General features: G+C 40.5%; 1 protein-coding gene across 4 annotated transcripts in view; it reads right to left on the reverse strand.

Moving 5' to 3' along the window:
• syngap1a (synaptic Ras GTPase activating protein 1a) overlaps positions 1-17,099 on the reverse strand; it is a 65,278-nt gene that overhangs the window by 35,717 nt on the left and 12,462 nt on the right. The window contains exon 1 of one of the 4 annotated variants that reach the window (XM_079591209.1): positions 13,122-13,861. The exons of the other annotated variants lie outside the window; for them this stretch is intronic. The gene's annotated coding sequence lies outside the window, so the exon portion shown is untranslated. Of the gene's footprint in view, positions 1-13,121; positions 13,862-17,099 lie in introns of those variants that run through there. 4 annotated transcript variants of the gene reach the window in all.

Here is a 17,099-nt window from a genome sequence, read left to right on the forward strand (position 1 = left end):
GTTTGCACATAAATGTGTCTTGCAGTGTGTGTACACAACACCATACAGTGAAGAAAATCCATTCACATTTTTTTGAACACTTTCAATAATCAAGCCGTTTGGATTTTCTGAGAAATATGCTGTCATATTGCTTATGCTCCGCCTACGACCACTGACGTGTTGTCCCGTATTAGCATATTTCCTGTATTAGCATATTTCTGCCCTCAGCCATTTGTATACTGTTTATTTTAGTGTCTTGTGTCGACACGGGGGGGGGGGGGGGGGGGGTTGCTCGTTATCATTTAAAGAGACATGCGCCGAAACGGGTCTCTGTGAACAGCTGTTTTTGAGGAGGTAAAAAGCGTGTTGTTTTACACAACCACTGAGGAAGTTTAACCAAAGTACGTTACAAACTCTACATGAAGACCCTAAAGACTCACACCAGCCTGTGGAACATGGGCATCCGACGACCCCTTTAGGGCAGTACAACACATACTAACACAAAGCATAAGTGCTTTAATTTAGGGCGCTTTCACACTTGGTTCGTTTTCCTGTTCCGAACCCGAGTTCGATTGCAAACAAACCGAACTCTGACATCCTTCGAACCCGGGTGCGCACAGTGCTAGTGTGAAAGCGGCCTTCAAGAATATATCATTGTGTGCTACTTCCTCTTATTTAAAGACATGCCATTATAAGTCCAGATGAGATGGGACTGAAAATCTGGACTTCTTATTGTGAGATTAACTTGTGAGAAACTTCTTGTTGCTAGGGTGTTCTGGGTCGTTGTCAGGGTGTTGCTAAGCAGTTGCTTTGTCTGTGGGATTTTTCAGGGGAAAGTGTAGTAATAGTAACACTTATTGTTGGAGGATTGACTTAGTAATCAGCACTAATGAACAGTAAAGTTTCCGCTCACACTCCCAGTCCTTCTGTTTCTTGAAGTTTTGTTCTGAATCTGAGGTCTTTGTTTGGTCGTCATGGAAACTGCCTCCGTTTAAGCAAAAAATACACACGGAGCTCAGCACACGCAAAGCACACACAACCGCACACAGCAGCTTCGCGCAAACAACGGAAAGACTTTAATTAGTCATAAAATCACGGATTGTAAATTACACTTTCAATTCGCCCGAGTGCGATCAGGTCGCGCACGAAACACACACACACACAAACACACCCACACAGACCGAACGCCATTCTAGATGTTAATGCAATGTCAGGCTGAAGTGTGTGTGTGTGTGTGTGGGTGGGAATCGCTGAAAGCGTCGCTGATACATGTATCACACACACACACACACACAGATCTGATGCTTGAGGAAGGGTCTCTGTGTGGGCGGGTTTGAGCAGAAACATCTCAGCTCTCAGAACATTAGCCTCAGTCCATGTGTTCAACTCACAAACATCATCAACAAACAGCCATTAAACGCAATAACCAGCCCTGTCATTATCACTCACCCCGAAACCTGAGCGCTTCTGCTGTTGCCATGCAGGGTTATTATCATTAGTCAAAACGAAAACTGTTAAAAACATTATAGTTAAATCAAATAAAAACATTAGAATGTAAACATTGCCTTGGCAACTAATAACGGCAATAAGCTTAAGTTTAAGCACTAAAATTAATTGGAAAAATGGAAGTAAATCAAAACTAAAAACTGGACAAACTGAATAAAACTGAACTTATCAAACGTAAATAATAATATAAAATAAAACTATAATAAAAATGACAAAAGAACAGCAAAATGGCTGAAAATTAAACCAAAATGAAAACTGAAAATATAAAAAATAAAAGTTCATTTGAAATATTAATATAAACTCTAATAGACAATAAATCATTTTAAAATAACACTGTTTGCATAGAACGCAAGTTAATAATTTTTGATGGGCATCATAAAAATACTTTGGTAAACTTTACTTGAATCCAGTAAATATTGCATTAATTATATAATTAATTATATGTTATTATATTAATAATATAATACAGGTATTGCATGAATAATCGTAACCACAGGTCTGTCATGACAACTCTCTGAATGTTTGGCATGGTGATAGATATGACTATATTGACATGTTTGGCAGTCTTGGCAGAATAGATCTGCTACACTGCTGCTGTTACTGTTATTACTGCTGCTGCTGTTACTGTTATTGCTGCTGCTGTTACTGTTATTACTGCTGCTGTTACTGTTATTGCTGCTGCTGTTATTACTGCTGCTGCTGTTACTGTTATTGCTGCTGCTGTTACTGTTATTGCTGCTGCTGTTACTGTTATTGCTGCTGCTGTTACTGTTATTGCTGCTGCTGTTATTACTGCTGCTGCTGTTACTGTTATTGCTGCTGCTGTTACTGTTATTGCTGCTGCTGTTACTGTTATTGCTGCTGCTGTTACTGTTATTGCTGCTGCTGTTACTGTTATTGCTGCTGCTGTTATTACTGCTGCTGCTGTTACTGTTATTACTGCTGCTGCTGTTACTGTTATTACTGCTGCTGCTGTTACTGTTATTGCTGCTGCTGTTACTGTTATTGCTGCTGATGTTACTGTTATTGCTGCTGCTGTTACTGTTATTGCTGCTGCTGTTACTGTTATTGCTGCTGGTGTTATTAATGCTGCTGCTGTTACTGTTATTACTGCTGCTGCTTTTACTGTTATTACTGCTGCTGTTATTACTGCTGCTGCTGTTACTGTTATTACTGCTGCTGTTATTGTTATTGCTGCTGCTGTTACTGTTATTACTGCTGCTGTTATTACTGCTGCTGCTTTTACTGTTATTGCTGCTGCTGTTACTGTTATTACTGCTGCTGTTACTGTTATTACTGCTGCTGTTATTGTTATTACTGCTGCTGTTATTACTGCTGCTGCTTTTACTGTTATTGCTGCTGCTGTTACTGTTATTACTGCTGCTGTTACTGTTATTACTGCTGCTGTTACTGTTATTACTGCTGCTGCTTTTACTGTTATTGCTGCTGCTGTTACTGTTATTACTGCTGCTGTTACTGTTATTACTGCTGCTGTTATTGTTATTGCTGCTGCTGTTACTGTTATTACTGCTGCTGTTATTACTGCTGCTGCTGTTACTGTTATTACTGCTGCTGTTATTGTTATTGCTGCTGCTGTTACTGTTATTGCTGCTGCTGTTATTACTGCTGCTGCTGTTACTGTTATTACTGCTGCTGTTATTGTTATTACTGCTGCTGTTATTACTGCTGCTGCTGTTACTGTTATTACTGCTGCTGTTATTACTGCTGCTGCTGTAACTGTTATTACTGCTGCTGTTACTGTTATTACTGCTGCTGTTACTGTTATTACTGCTGCTGTTATTACTGCTGCTGCTGTTACTGTTATTACTGCTGCTGTTACTGTTATTACTGCTGCTGTTATTACTGCTGCTGCTGTTACTGTTATTACTGCTGCTGTTATTACTGCTGCTGCTGTTACTGTTATTGCTGCTGCTGTTACTGTTATTGCTGCTGTTACTGTTATTACTGCTGCTGTTATTACTGCTGCTGCTGTTACTGTTATTGCTGCTGCTGCTGTTATTACTGTTATTACTGCTGCTGTTACTGTTATTACTGCTGCTGCTGTTACTGTTATTGCTGCTGCTGCTGCTGCTGTTATTACTGTTATTACTGCTGCTGTTACTGTTATTACTGCTGCTGCTGTTACTGTTATTGCTGCTGCTGCTGCTGTTATTACTGTTATTACTGCTGCTGTTACTGTTATTACTGCTGCTGCTGTTACTGTTATTGCTGCTGCTGCTGTTATTACTGTTATTACTGCTGCTGTTACTGTTATTACTGCTGCTGTTATTACTGCTGCTACTGTTACTGTTATTGCTGCTGCTGCTGTTATTACTGTTATTACTGCTGCTGTTACTGTTATTACTGCTGCTGTTACTGTTATTACTGCTGCTGTTACTGTTATTGCTGCTGCTGTTACTGTTATTACTACTTCTGTTATTACTGCTGCTGCTGCTACTGTTATTGCTGCTGCTGTTATTACTGTTATTACTGCTGCTGTTACTGTAATTACTGCTGCTGTTACTGTTATTACTGCTGCTGTTATTGATGCTGCTGCTGTTATTACTGCTGCTGTTATTGCTGCTGCTGCTGCTGTTACTGTTATTACTGCTGCTGTTATTGCTGCTGCTGCTGTTACTGTTATTACTGCTGCTGTTATTACTGCTGCTGTTATTACTGCTGCTGCTGTTACTGTTATTACTGCTGCTGTTATTGCTGCTGCTGCTGTTACTGTTATTACTGCTGCTGTTATTGCTGCTGCTGCTGTTACTGTTATTACTGCTGCTGCTGTTACTGTTATTACTGCTGCTGTTATTACTGCTGCTGCTGTTACTGTTATTACTGCTGCTGTTATTGCTGCTGCTGCTGTTACTGTTATTACTGCTGCTGTTACTGTTATTACTGCTGCTGCTGTTACTGTTATTACTGCTGCTGTTATTACTGCTGCTGCTGTTACTGTTATTACTGCTGCTGTTACTGTTATTACTGCTGCTGTTATTACTGCTGCTGCTGTTACTGTTATTACTGCTGCTGCTGTTACTGTTATTACTGCTGCTGTTATTACTGCTGCTGCTGTTACTGTTATTACTGATGCTGTTATTACTGCTGCTGCTGTTACTGTTATTACTGCTGCTGTTATTACTGCTGCTGCTGTTACTGTTATTACTGCTGCTGTTATTACTGCTGCTGCTGTTACTGTTATTACTGCTGCTGTTACTGTTATTACTGCTGCTGTTATTGCTGCTGCTGCTGTTACTGTTATTACTGCTGCTGTTATTGCTGCTGCTTCTGTTACTGTTATTACTGCTGCTGTTACTGTTATTACTGCTGCTGTTACTGTTATTACTGCTGCTGTTACTGTTATTACTGCTGCTGTTATTACTGCTGCTGCTGTTACTGTTATTACTGCTGCTGTTACTGTTATTACTGCTGCTGTTATTGCTGCTGCTGCTGTTACTGTTATTACTGCTGCTGTTAATGCCGCTGCTGTTACTGTTATTACTGCTGCTGTTATTACTGTTATTGCTGCTGCTGTTATTACTGTTATTGCTGCTGCTGTTATTACTGTTACTGTTATTGCTGCTGATGTTACTGTTATTGCTGTTACTGTTATTGCTGCTGATGTTACTGTTATTGCTGCTGTAATTGCTGCTGTTACTGTTATTACTGTTACTGGTATTGCTGCTGCTGTTACTGTTATTACTGCTGCTGTTACTGTTATTACTGCTGCTGTTATTACTGCTGCTGCTGTTACTGTTATTACTGCTGCTGTTACTGTTATTACTGTTACTGGTATTGCTGCTGCTGTTACTGTTATTACTGCTGCTGTTACTGTTATTACTGCTGCTGTTATTACTGCTGCTGCTGTTACTGTTATTACTGCTGCTGTTACTGTTATTACTGCTGCTGTTATTGCTGCTGCTGCTGTTACTGTTATTACTGCTGCTGTTAATGCCGCTGTTGTTACTGTTATTGCTGCTGCTGTTATTACTGTTATTGCTGCTGCTGTTATTACTGTTACTGTTATTGCTGCTGATGTTACTGTTATTGCTGCTGCTGTTACTGTTATTGCTGCTGATGTTACTGTTATTGCTGCTGTAATTGCTGCTGTTACTGTTATTACTGTTACTGGTATTGCTGCTGCTGTTACTGTTATTGCTGCTGTTACTGTTATTGCTGCTGCTGTTACTGATATTTCTGCTGCTGTTACTGATATTGCTGCTGCAGTTACTGTTATTGCTGCTGCTGTTACTGATATTTCTGCTGATGTTACTGTTATTGCTGCTGCTGTTACTGATATTTCTGCTGATGTTACTGTTATTGCTGCTGATGTTACTGTTATTGCTGCTGTAATTGCTGCTGTTACTGTTATTACTGTTACTGGTATTGCTGCTGCTGTTACTGTTATTGCTGCTTCTGTTACTGTTATTGCTGCTGCTGTTACTGATATTTCTGCTGCTGTTACTGTTATTGCTGCTGCAGTTACTGTTATTGCTGCTGCTGTTACTGATATTGCTGCTGCTGCTGATATTGCTGTTACTGTCATTGCTGCTGATGTTACTATTATTACTGCTGCTGCTGTTATTGCTGTTACTGTTATTGCTGCTGCTGTTACTGTTATTACTGCTGCTGCTGTTATTGGTGCTGCTGTTATTACTGCTGCTGCTGTTATTGCTGCTGCTGTTATTACTGCTGCTGTTGTTACTGTTATTGCTGCTGTTATTACTGCTGCTGCTGTTATTACTGCTGCTGCTGTTATTGCTGCTGCTGCTGTTATTACTGCTGCTGCTGTTATTACTGCTGCTGCTGTTATTGCTGCTGCTGCTGTTATTACTGCTGCTGCTGTTATTACTGCTGCTGCTGTTATTGCTGCTGCTGCTGTTATTGCTGCTGCTGCTGTTATTACTGCTGCTGCTGTTATTACTGCTGCTGCTGTTATTGCTGCTGCTGCTGTTATTACTGCTGCTGTTATTACTGCTGCTGTTATTACTGCTGCTGCTGTTATTGCTGCTGCTGCTGTTATTACTGCTGCTGCTGTTATTACTGCTGCTGCTGTTATTACTGCTGCTGCTGCTGTTATTACTGTTACTGCTGCTGCTGTTATTACTGCTGCTGCTGTTATTGCTGCTGCTGCTGTTATTGCTGCTGCTGCTGTTATTACTGCTGCTGTTACTGCTGCTGCTGTTATTACTGCTGCTGTTATTACTGCTGCTGTTACTGCTGCTGCTGTTATTACTGCTGCTGCTGTTATTGCTGCTGCTGCTATTATTACTGCTGCTGTTATTACTGCTGCTGCGGTTATTACTGCTGCTGTTATTACTGCTGCTGCTGTTATTGCTGATGCTGCTGTTATTACTGCTGCTGCTGTTACTGTTATTGCTGCTGTTGCTGTTATTGCTGCTGCTGTTATTACTGCTGCTGTTATTACTGCTGCTGCTGTTACTGTTATTGCTGCTGCTGCTGTTATTGCTGCTGCTGTTATTACTGCTGCTGTTATTGCTGCTGCTGTTATTGCTGCTGCTGTTATTACTGCTGCTGTTATTGCTGCTGCTATTACTGCTGCTGTTGTTATTGCTGCTGCTGCTGCTGTTATTACTGCTGCTGTTGTTATTGCTGCTGCTGCTGTTATTACTGCTGCTGTTGTTATTACTGCTGTTACTGTTATTGCTGCTGTTACTGTTATTGCTGCTGTTGTTACTGTTATTACTGCTGCTGCTGCTGTTATTGCTGCTGAGTCACATGACAGAATTTTGTATTTATAATGCATTATAGCATGTATTATTTCACTGTTACACCTTTAGAAAGTATAATGAATTAAAACTCATGACAAACAACCAATGTCATATCAAATGTAACAAGGAATCTGCAAATATTGTTATGCGTTTTTATTATATATTATAATGCATATTAACTAGAATGATTTATGAAGAGAAATAATGCATTAACTAATAGCTTTATAATGCATTAGGGACTGTTCGTTATTTATTTATGGGGCCACCGGAGGAGTTTTGAGATCAATAGTCAAAAAAGACTTGACCCTCCCTTCGCCAGCAATAAATTTTTCTATGACCCTCCAAAATGATTGTGAAAAAAGGCATGACCCTCCCCGATCATTTATTGATTATTACTTCTGTACTGGTTTGCGCTTGGCAAAGATGTTCAGATATATCTATGCCTCTACACCAAACGTTCATTAAAAGACGCCTGCACACCCGCCTTTTTCAAACTGGCGCAGCGCTGACACGCGGTAGAAACTGCATGATTTGATTTGTTAAACATGAGGATTATCCGTCTGGCATGGCCGCTCACTCTAACATTAACCTAGATATTTGTTCGCTGTTCTTAGGCGCATAACCAAGTGCGAGTGTGTAGCGCGCACTGCATGACATGGAGGCGCCGATGCGATCAACAGTGGAAACAACTTAAAATACTCTATTTATGGCCATACAGAAAAGAATAATGCATCAGTCGCAATACTTTTATTTGTGTAAACTCACAATAACAAGAAAACTTTTGCTTTCGTAAAATAAAATAAAACAATCAGGGTCTTTCATGGTCTCCGTGAACTGTAGCGCGTCAAAAAAAAAAAAAAAAAAAAAAAAACAGAAACATATCGTAGGCTATATAGCATACTAGCCTCAAATATATGAAAAAAATATCTATATAAAGCTTGATATGTCCACTTTTAAAAACGAAAAAAATCAAATCGAAAGCAAATATCATCTGATGTAATCCGTATGAAAGATGCATTTCTCTTAAAGGCGCACTTTACAGCGGAGATGTATGGAGACATGTTTGCAGCAGACACTGATTTAGAAAAAAATAGTATTTTAATAAACAATTAAAATGCATCGTTATTTTTAAATACATATTTGCCTGTTTTTGCGGCAAGATTATACATGCGCTTGAGCGCAGAATGGGCTATATCCCATGCAGTATTTAAGCAGAAATTAACGTGTGACTAGTCAAATATTTAGTAGTATATGGCAACAATACATTTACTATATTTGACATTATTTAATTAGTAAGTATCCAAAAGTATTTTGGAAACTATGATAGGCCTACATTTTTTCATGATTTTTTGATGAATAAAAAATTCAAAAGAAAAGCATTTATTTAAAAACGAAATATTTTGTAACATTACACATGTTTTAATGTCACCTTTGATCACTTTAATGCATCCTTACTGAAAAAAAATTCTGACTAGTCAAGTAAACCAACACATTTTTGAACGGCAGTGTACATTCAGTAGGTTATTATTTATTGCAATATTTACACTGTCAGATCAACAAGGTATCTCTTCATTTACCAGTCGAAGACGGAGCAACTTTCTGCTCTTATGTTTACTCCGTGCACTGTCAAGGTCTTCATATATTTATCGGTCTTTGCAGCAATTATTTTACCGCAAATACTGCATCGCACTGTTGGCATCGAGTCTGGAGAAATGTACCCACACTTTTGATCGACTTTTCCACATCTTTAAGGTAGCCTATTATGTGTGTGTCCTCGCGTCTCATATGAATATGTGCGCGGAGAGTTTGTGTGTGTGTGCTCGCGTCTCATATGAATATGTGCGCGGAGAGTTTGTGTGTGTAGGCTCGCGTCTCATATGAATATGTGCGCGGAGAGTTTGTGTGTGTCCTCCTCGCGTCTCATAGCCTACAAGTATGCGCGTCGAGTTTGTGCGTGCGCGCGCGTCTCATATGAGTATGTGCGCGGTATCGAAATCTGGAACCGAACAACATGCCATTTTTCGATACTCGATAGTATCGAGGCAATTCGGTCGATACCTAAAAACTATCGAGACTCGGTATCCAGCCCTAAAGACCAGGTATAAATGCCCTCCGAAACGCATTTGAGACGGATTTGAATCCGATCGCTCAAACCACTTCAGGGGAGGTCTGGGCCACATTCCAGACAAAACTGAACAAGTGTAAATGCATCTGGTTGTTGAAACCACATATGTAAATTGTACTCCTCCCAAAAAATGCAATAAAATAAAAATAAATGTGAGAGCGTGTTATAGGCTGTCATGTTATAGCCAGATATGACGACGCTACTGCAACACGCACTGCAGATGAGCCAACGTGCAAACTATTTGAAGAATTGAAGATAGGATTTAAATCCGTTTTGCAAAAACGCATTTATGCGACCACACCAGATGTAAATGAAATCGTTTTGATAGATAGCTATCCGATCTGAGAAAACGCATGAAGTGGCCAGGTGTAAACAGCCCCAATGTAGCACGCGTTATTTGTGTTTGTTTTCAGACATGATAGCCTAACAGTTGTTTTATACTTGTCCTTATGCGATATCAAAATTTTTGATCGTGGATGATTTAATATCTCCACGATCTGCTTTTGAAGAAATGTGGTAGTATCGCTATCACACACACTACAGCGCACATTCTATCAGCTGCAGTTCTGGCGCCTCAGTCCCAATTAAACTCGACGTAGGCTACATCGACGTAGGACACACTCACAGGACACTGCTTGTGATTCGCAATCACAAAAGTTTATTATTTGCTCGTGGTAAACATTTCATTGGCGTTCTGTTCTGACATGATGCACTTTTTCTGAGCGCGCGCGCACTGTTAAACAGCGCCAAACTGGACTTGATCTTTCGCGTCTGTTTTTTGTTGGGTCAGACCCATCTGCTAGCTATGGGGGGACCGAGACTGAGAGAGCTACATGGAAAAATATGCACAAAACAAGCCACTTTGAAAGTTTGTTGTTTTCATGAATACAAAAGTTGGGTGACCCTCCCCCTAGACTAAAAAAAGTTGGATGACCCTCCCCTCAACAAAGAATAAAAAGGCATGACCCTCCCCTATTTTCCTCCGGTGGCCCATTCCATAAATACCGAACGGTCCCTTAGACAAACGTTTCAAGTAAAGTGTTTCCAATAGTTTTAATTGAAATACTTTTAATACTGAAGTCTTCTGAAGTCACACGATGATGCTTTGTGTGACATTTATGCAGTTGCCAGATGCTTTTATCCAAAGTGACTTGCATTGCTTTCAGTCTATATATGGTGTATAATGTATTATCATGCATTCCCTGGATATCAAACCCACGACCGTGGCAAAATATAAGTGGTTACTTAATTTCACACAAAGCATCAGAAGAATATGAGTTATATGGGCTGTTGTTATGTCGCTGTTTGTCTTGTTGCGCTAGTGATGATGGTGAAATATGAGAACATAATGTGTATTTCTGGTGAACCCTTTTAGCTGACGGTTGATCTACAGCCAGTAAAGATCATATATGAATAATATATCAGACATCTGTGTGGATCTCTGCTGGAGGAGATCACATCGCATCCTTCTCTGCAGAATCAACCAAAGCCTAAATATAGACATTCTGGATTAAAAGGGTTTCATTACCTGTATTTCACATCTGGCTTTACTGCACATGTGTGCCAGCGACTCCCCGGCTGTGAAATGACCAGACGCTGGTTTTAAACACCTAAAGAAGACGTTTATGAACTACCACAGCATGCAGCACTTGTTTGCATGATACTTATATTTTTGCACTGTAGGAATTCAGTTTAATGCACTATAAAATTTGCCGTACGTTTAATTCTTTGCATTATATTTTTGCATTATACAGTATATTATATATTTTTTACACAATAATTAAATTTAATGCAGGGTTTACTTTGCAGTAAATGTAATTCTTTATAATATTTATTATATATTTTAATATTTTTTGCACTATAAAAAATCAATTTAACGCATTATATACTTTGCAGTGAATTTTATTGTTTGCATTATATATATTTTACATATTTTTTAGCACTATAATAATTAAATTAAACATAATAGATAGGCCTATACTTTGCACTAAATGGAATTCTTTGTATTATATTTTTGCATTATAATAATTCAACTTAATGCATTAAATACTTTGCACTAAATTTTATTATGAAATTAAATTTTACAGCTTATTAAAAAAAAACTAATTCAAAATATTGTTAAAAGGTTTTCATAAGCTGTAAGCCATAATCATCAAAATTATAACAAATAAAGGCTTGATGAATTACTGAAATAAATGAACTTTTGCAACTTTTCGAGTTTCACCTGTATATATACGTTTATGATTATATTTTGTGCACAATAAGAAATACATTTAATGCATTTTATATTCTGCATTAAATTCATTATAGAAACATGTCATGAAGAGGCTAAGATGAGAGAAATGAAGTGTGATATCATCGATCTGATCAAATGCATCAATAGCGATGCGGTCACTGGTGTATCTGTGCACCTGCACTACACACACACACACACACACCGAATCAATGAGACGAGCAGCTGCAGTCACTCTATACCGGCCTGAGATCAAAGATAAACCCGAATCTGAATTTAATATAGCAATAAAAATATGATGCAATTTAGACACTAAATCCCCCAGAAACTGTGAAGCCAGTCTCCTCCTCTGCATTCCTTTCTCATCTTGTTTGCATGAAGTTCAGCGTCTCTCAACTTTCTGATGTTCTCAACAGTCAATCCCACAATCCCTCACAGGAGACTGACGCTTACCGAGAACAACAGCGCGAGCTTTCCAGTGGAGCGCTGAGGCTTGCGACGCCAAGGTCATGGGTTCGACTCGGAAGCAAGAACTGATCAGAATGTAAATGTGTAAAAGCGTCTGCCGAAAGCATAAATGTAAATAGAACCGCTTCGAATGATTCCTCAGATGATGTTTTTGAGCCCAGAGTGTGCAGGTGATGCAACATTTACACCAGAATGACCAGAACATGACAGTCCAGACTGACCCGGACACCCTAGCAACAGCAGAGCTGCGACCTGGCAACCAATCACCATCCTGCCAGCGGGTTTCTGCACTGCACTCACAATACCTGCATATGAAGAGCTCTTCACGTTAAACTGCCCCTAATATGCTTTATGGAATATCTCATGTAGTGTGTCAAAGAGCTTTGTGTGAATGTTAAAAGTCTGAAAAGTTTTAAAGATCAAAGTGCACGAGAAATAACGGTCAAAAGAATCGATTCTGAAGTTCTGACCTGAAACGAGCGGAGGTTTGTAACCAATTAGCATAATACCAGCCTGTGGTGTTGATTGGCTGAGCAGCGTCTCTTAGCTCCGCCCTCAAACACTAGTGTATCTGAGACTGGAAGAGTTCGGTTCGTGTTGTTCGTGTGGAGAAGACGCTGTTTTCTGAGATCGATACGGTAGAACCCACGCCATCGTCACTGTTCGTATCACTGTGATCAAGAGCTGAGATTCAGATATGATAATGAGCGTTTGGTGTCTGACCAATCAGAGCAGAGCAACTCTCAGAGAGGCGGGGTTTAGAAACTGAATCTTCGAACGAAGCGTTTCAGAGACTGAGAGAAAAGAGCTGTGGAGATTATGAGGAAATGTGTGTTTTTGACCTTGACTGCATGAGAACTATTGTAGGAGACGCCAAAACTACACCACAGTATTTAAAATGGCATAACATAGCACTTTAAATATATGCGCAAGAAAACACATTCTTCAATATTTAAGCCCAATGCGGAAGATGTCAAAACAAATCAAACGGAAAACATAATTTCCTTTGATATATACTTAATTTTCAAGGACAAATGAGTATTAGTTTGAGAGTTTTCACGTCCCCGCAGTGACTTACCGAAGAAGAGAGACCGGAGGCGTCAGGCCTCAGCGCTGCTGTCTCTCTCTCTCCAGGCCAGCAACAAGCACTGAGAATCAGTCAAACTATCCCTCCCTCATCCGTCATTCTCACTGTCCTCAGATCAGTTCAGTCTCGCGGGACAATCTAATTCTGTCAGACATGAAGGGTCCTCCTCACAGGAGCCAGTGATGCAGGGAAGTTTGCAGCTTCTGTGGACATGTGCAGTGCTCTTCATCATCATCAGTATCATCATCTTCATCACTGGCTTATTGAAAAGGCATTTCGTTCCCTCATGAATATGAACATCATGAATATGTCATGCATAACTCGCGCAAGTGGAGCTCCGCGTCCTTCAGCGGGTGTTCCTGCGTCTTCAGTCCGGCGTTCGGTGCTCTCTCCTCGGCCTGCGCTCGCTCGAGTCTCCGCCGTTTCCAGGGTAACGCGTTTCTCATCGTTCGCTCCGCGGCGGGTTCGTAATCATGTCGCCGATGGTGTTGATGGTCTTCATCCCGTTACTCCCGCACCATCGTCTTCATCGAAAATAAATGTGATATATTCAGCGCGACGGGTTTAGACGCGCAGCGCGCGAGTCAGGAATGATCCTGCGTGGGCGGACCGCGCGCGCATCATCCTCCTCATCTTCATCTCACACTCACACTGGCAAGAGAAATCATGCAGCCCTACAGAGCGTGTCTGACAGACTGAGCAGAGATCTGCTACTACCCCTACACATGCGCGTGCACACACACACACACACACACACACACACACACACACACACACACACACACACACACACACACACACACACACACACACACACACACACACACACACACACTGCGCACTGTTAAAATCTGCACGTCATTAACACACAACCTTGATTGAGTAACATTGAACATTAGGAACTTCGGGCGCGTTAACCGTCCGTCAGCCGCTCTTCAGATCGACCCGGGTTCGATTCCCGCGCTGGACGAGATCGATTGATCTTTATTAATTGAGAAGGTAAAATAAACTCAACAACATGTCAGATTAACTCATATTAAACATTAGAAACTCCGACAACTGACATGTTCTTATTCTGTATTAACTGTCTGCGCTCTTCATATAGACAAACCCGGGTTCGATTCCCGCCCTGAACAAGATCGATTGATTAATTGAGAAGGTAAAATAAACGCAAGAGCGAGCCAAGAACATGTCAGATTAACTAACATTAAACATGAGAAACTTCCACAAATGACGTTTTTAGTCCGTATTAACGGCCTGTCAGGCGCTCTTCACACAGATCGACGGGTTCGATTCCCGCGCTGGACGAGATCGCTTGATTTTTAAATTGAGAAGGTGAAATAAACTCTGTGTCAGAAGATATATTAGTGATATTACTGGCGCAATTAACTACATTAGATTCACTTAAACAGCTGTTCTTCTACATTCAGTGACTAACAGATTTAAAGTCACCATGAAATCGTTTCTCCTAATGATAACGCTGCTTCTAACATGACCCATGCTGCCGGACCCATTCTGCTAATGCTTCGAATGCCTCATATCAAAATAATTTTATGATATTTTTTTTTTTAATTCATGAAAGGACCATCAATATTGTGAATAACACACACTCGCACTAGAGCTGAACACGGGTCACACACACCCACTCGATGGTTCAGTCTGGAACGAACCAACCGGCTCACCGTGGGGGAGCTGGCTAGTGGCACAACGACTTACAGTTTCCATGACAACACAAGCCTTCAATCTGTGGATGGCCGTCCTCCATATTAAATAAGAACGAGTATAAAGCAAAAGGAAAAATAAAGAGAGAGAGAGTGAAAGATGGTCGGCCAAAGTGCTTTCGCTCCCCAGAGCCATCGGTTAACACACAGCTACCGCGATCTGTAATTATTGTCATGGTAACCAGCAGAATAGCTGTGAGTGTGTGTGTGTGTGTGTGTGTGTGTGTGTGTGTGTGTGTGTGTGTGTGTGTGTGTGTGTGTGTGATTCAGCTCCTGGAATACAATCACATGTATCAGTGTTCATCACAGGCAGCATTTATAATCAGATACAGTAAGTGTGTGTGTGTGTGTGTGTGTGTGTGTGTGTGTGTGTGTGTGTGTGTGTGTGTGTGTGTGTGTGTGTGTGTGTGTGTGTGTGAGAGAGAGAGAGAGAGAGAGAGAGAGTTTTGCATATGTTTATGTGTAAATATGTGTGTTTAGGTATGAATATAAATACAGTCGACTAAGGAATATGTAAATGCGGCAGAACTCCTGCTGTGGACGATCAGGCTTGTGTTCACACATGTATATTTCTGTACGTTTGGACACACACTGAAAGCATCGATATATATATATACCCCTTAATATACGAAAGTCTTGAAGTGCAAATGTTTACGAACCTTTTAACATTCATAGAATAATAAATAAATAATATGGATGGTATCGATGGATAGTTTCTTAAAGGGATAGTTCACTTTGAAATTAATTTTGGTATGTTCTCCGCAGGAGTTTCAATGTTGATATTTTAGGTCAAACCGTTCTTGTCTGTCAGTCATATAATGCAGGTCTATAGGCACTGTCTCCAAAAGCATGCAGAGAAAAGTCCAAATTACACAATTCCCCACCGTAAGTGCACATTGATGGCCTAAGACACGAAACAAGCGGTTTGTGTGATAAAACGAACAGTATTTATATAGTTTTTTTCTCTTTTACACAACCACGTCCATCTGATCTGTTTACACCGGATTTCTTCCCCGGAAACTAATCTAACCGCCTTCGATTGGACGTGGCATTTTTAAACTCAGCAGAAACGCGTGTGATTGGCTGTACGGCTCAACGTATGCCTGTGATTGGCCTGAACAATGAAGCGAGTCGTGTGTCAAGATAGAAGGCTTACAAACTGGGAATAAGTGAAAACTCAACACTCCCGGATGAGTTCAGCGAGCTTAGGCCATCAATGTGCACTTACGATGGGGAATTGTGTAATGTGGACTTTTCTCTGCATGCTTTTAGAGACAGTGCCTATAGACCTGCATTATATGACTGACAGACAAGAACGGGTTGACCTAAAAATATCAACATTGAAACTACAGCGGAGACAAAGACATCTTGGATGAACTTCAGGAAGATAAAACACACCAACATTTAATTTCAAAGTGAACTATCCCTTTAAGAGCCTGTCGTTCACATCAAGAACAATAACTATAATAAAGGCATTCTATTCTCAAATATAATGTGAAACAATAACTATAACTATAAAGTTTTAATAATTGCTCTAACTCTGAGAGAACAGTGAAGTTCACAGCACACTTGTAACCATAACCACACGGAGGAACGACAGCGCTGGAATCACTTCAGCATTTTCTCCAGCTGATGGACAACCAATCATGAAATAAAGCGTGTCTCCAGTCTCCAGTGTCTCCAGTGTGTTCATGTGTGTTACTCGTGTCTGAACAGAAGAAAGGCGGAGCCTCAGAGCCGCACCCACCTATTACATCATCGACACTGACCAATGGGAGTTCAGAGGTGTTTACCAGCCGAGCGAACTATTCATGCTTTGGCCAGATTTTTTTTTAAATGACTTCACACCAGTTCCTTCTTTGATTTCTTAATAAACAGAACAATATAGTTACAGAATGAACAGTTATGTGGGTGTGTGTGTGTGTGTGTGTGTGTTATTGTGTGTGTGTGTTTATGTGAGAGTGATTGTGTGTGTGTGTGTGTGTGATTGAGTGTGTGTCTGTCTGTCTGTCTGTATGTGTGTGTGTGTGTGTGTGTGTGTGTGTAAGTGTGTGTGTGTGTTATTGTGATTGAGTGTGTGTGTGTGTCTGTCTGTCTGTATGTGTGTGTGTGTGTGTGTGTGTATATAAGTGTGTGTCTGTGTGTGTGTATATACATATGTGTGTGTGTGTGTGTGTGTGATTGAGTGAGTGGGTGTGTCTGTATGTGTGTGTGTGTGTGTGTGTGTGATTGAGTGGGCGTGTCTGTA

Source organism: Phoxinus phoxinus (genome assembly GCF_949152265.1).
Source record: "Phoxinus phoxinus genome assembly, chromosome: 19".
In the NCBI taxonomy this organism is placed as follows: Eukaryota; Metazoa; Chordata; class Actinopteri; order Cypriniformes; family Leuciscidae; genus Phoxinus; species Phoxinus phoxinus.